General features: G+C 33.9%; 1 long non-coding RNA gene across 1 annotated transcript; it reads left to right on the top strand.

Moving 5' to 3' along the window:
* The first annotated feature begins 289 nt into the window (after window positions 1–289).
* LOC110444567 lies at window positions 290–3,200 on the top strand. The gene is made up of 2 exons (XR_002462262.1): window positions 290–428; window positions 783–3,200. It is a non-coding gene; the product is annotated as an uncharacterized LOC110444567 (long non-coding RNA).
* Window positions 3,201–3,603: the final 403 nt, after the last annotated feature.

Here is a 3,603-nt window from a genome sequence, read left to right on the forward strand (position 1 = left end):
AGATCCGACCCGTTTGGAATATGGTAAGTAAGATCCGACCCGTTTGGTGTATGGTAAGTAAGCTTTGAACTACATTTACTATGAAGCTGTGTGTACAAGGTTAATGTTCTAAGGCTATGCATATTTCATTCATTGCTTTTTCAAATTCCTTGATAGTTTTTTTCCATGAATCTGTACTCAGAATTTTTACCAAAATACCTGTAATATAAATGTTTAAACATTGGTAGTTAAAAGCCACTCAAGTTAAATTTAAAGATTTTTTTTTTACGTCAAATCATTGTTTTACCTAATTTTGTTGAGTTTCTTCAACAGACTGGAAACAAATGTTCCAGACCATGTGCAAGGGATGTGCTTTCCCTATTGAACCTGGCGATCGATGGGTTGAGGCCATGGGCAGCAACTACCACTCCGAGTGTTTTAACTGCTCCGTAAGTTCTCCTTTGGTTTTGTGAAGACACATTTGAAAGCTGTTTTTGGGAATGGAAGAATATTTGCATTTTTAGTACAGTTTATAATTGAAATATGTGGATTAGGAAGCTTGTATGTTTCAATTCATATGTAAAACATAATTTAAGAACAAACTTAAGAATATTATGTTAACAGTACTTAGTTTATGCAACTTATCCTTATCATAACACAGTTGTTTTTAATAAGCATTTCTATGATATCATATGTGTTTTCACAAATGCATTTAAATAAAGTTTATCAGATTATATCAAAATTAAGTTTTATATTTTTCAGTTTTAATAACTATGTTTTACATACACTGTTTTATCTTACAGACTTGCCAGGTGTCATTGGAGGGACAACCATTCTATGCTAAGGCAGGCAAACCCTACTGCAAGAAACATGCACGATAGAGTAATGTGAAAATGGTAATGTTGACGACCTACCCAACCCCTGTGTCAGCCCAGACAGGGTACCTTGTCACTGCAATGTGAACTTAACGTCGTATATCACCATGACAAGGCTACAACAGACTTCAGGGGATGGAACCAGATATTTTATTCCTCCAACAAGCTATTGACATTCAAAAGACTGTCAACTCCAAATCTACAAACATGAATAAAAGACTGTAAGCCTATACAATTGATCCTCTGATGAAAGCAAACTCTTATCCTTGCTATTGTACACATTAGAACTAGGTTTTAATTTCATGTGTGATACATTTTAATCCTCGCCAAATATATAATCTTCAATTTGTGTTGCAAGGTAGACAACCCTGTTCTCCAAATCCTGGAAGCTTATTTGTCTGGCAAGCGAGTTGAAAAGGGACATAACTTCCAAATTTATCAATTGCATGCATCTTATTGACGATCAATCCTTATTTGTTAAGCCAAAACAACAGAACATTAACTTAAACCAATTTCTTGATTGGTTGGAGTCCAAGGCAAAGATCTTGTCCTTTAGGTTGCCATGATCCATGCCTGTAGCTGTATGACAGGGTTCTATTGAAATTTTAATACTGATTTTTTTGTATATTTTGTAATTGTATACATAATTTTCAAATAGCATAATATATTTTCCTAATTAATGTCTCGATGATTTACGCCTTATCTTTATTATAAACTTTACTGGTCCCAGTATTGGCTTTAATTCAACGGTGGACATGTGTACGTGTCCATTCCATTGCTATGGTTACCATATGAAATGATCTTATAGGTTGGAATGGAACAAACCAAACGATTGACGTCTTATGACTCCCATACTATAATGTCATCATAATAGCGGGGTTAATGTCCATACAGGTGCTGAGGATGTTTAAACTAATCAGCATTACATAAGTTAGTACAAAACTTACCTGAAAGGTTGGCAAGGATATTCAGTAAACTGGTTGAGGATGTTGTTGACTATCTGATAAATGTTATATGACGTATTTGTCTGTTTGCTTAATATATGGCTTCACAAAAATTGTCATATTTTTTCCTGAACTACTAAATATACAGCTTTTTTCTCATCAGTAAAATTGAACAAATGTTTTATATGCTGCAATTTTTCTCACTTATCTGCAAAATAAAATGAAAGTTTGGCATGTGTTTGACAGGCATTTTAGTATACAAATGCATAGTTCCTGTACGGTTGATCTAGAACAAAGCAGGGACGTATAGTGAACATAGTAATTATCTATATATCAATGTATGAGTTAGTGAGACATGAGTGAAGTATAAAACCATTGAAACAGATAGCCTGTTGTATAAGTCACATTATTTTGTGTGGATTTTATGTACATATATGTAAATTAGCAATGCATATAATACAAGCGACTCTAACCATTCTTTGCTAAATATACTGTAGAATTGCATCTATTTTTAGAATTTAAATGGCTTGTTGTTTGAATTACATTTTCGTATTATTAAGCATTAATTATTTTTACATAAAATTGAATATTTTGATACTGCTGATCATGTTTACAACTAGTAAAGTTTTGGCCTATATGTCTATTATCAGTCCAAAGGGTTGGGGTCAGAAAGTTGGATGGGATATCAGTGAACACGTCAACAGATGTCTCGACTCTAATACAGATGATAAAGTAAACAACTCTCTGGTGAAGAGGCTTCATTACAGATCTGATCAGGGTTTTTTGTCACACTGAAGATATATTTGTCAATGCCCTATTGGTTAATCAGCCAGTTATGTTTCCTGTAGAGGACCCATCTCAAGCAGAATACAAGATAAACATAACTACGGTAATATTTACATACCAAGGGAAACACTATCTCATGTTCACCAGGGACCTTACCGATAGTTTATTGTATTAAAAGAAACACAACTTATGATGTGACAAATGTGTTAAAGATTTTAATCAGGTTATATAGGCTGATATAACCTGCATTTAGGTTATAATGTAAAATAGACAAATTATATTTATACATTGTATGTAAGCTAATTCACTGCCAGGGTATGACGTAGGTACTAACATGGTTGGTGTATGTGTTCCCGTGTAGCTCCATGTGTACCCATATATATTTATCTACATCAATGGCAAGTGTATCGCTGTCTTACATACAGGCATCTTATACAGGGTTCAGGCCGACTTTACTCCCATAACATATTTTGTTGATATGTAAATTTTTTTTTAAATCGGTAGAAGAAATATTATTTGCCAATTCGTGACCTTTTAAAACATGATGTGATTACCTGTCATTGAAAAGAGGAATGTTACTAAGTCAAAAAAGTAAAACTTTCATAAAAAATGTCCAGATTGTTGTTTCTGTTTTCCTTTATGTAGCCTACACGTACCTATTTATATCGGGAGTTCAAAATCCCGTGCTCGGATGTTTACAAATCTATCTCGGAGACAGCCTGTTTTTATATGGGACGTCTGACTGGAGCTGAAAGATACACAATCACATGCTACAGTACGCTTCAACAGCTATTCCTTTGGGTGCTTACTGAATATCATAACTGATAGCTTTGTTGATAAAAAGCTGTCAATTGTAAAACCCCAGATATATACAGAACATATTCATATTTAAGTCGGTACTTGATATCACAACTGCGTAGGAAAAGGGGATAATTATAGAGGACCAGCAAACAGTTTTCGTGTTTACTCTGATAACAGGTATACACGTTCTATTGTGCCAGATTACAGGTATACACATT

The sequence above is a fragment of the Mizuhopecten yessoensis genome, unplaced genomic scaffold (genome assembly GCF_002113885.1).
Source record: "Mizuhopecten yessoensis strain PY_sf001 unplaced genomic scaffold, ASM211388v2 hete_36143584, whole genome shotgun sequence".
NCBI lineage: Eukaryota > Metazoa > Mollusca > Bivalvia > Pectinida > Pectinidae > Mizuhopecten > Mizuhopecten yessoensis.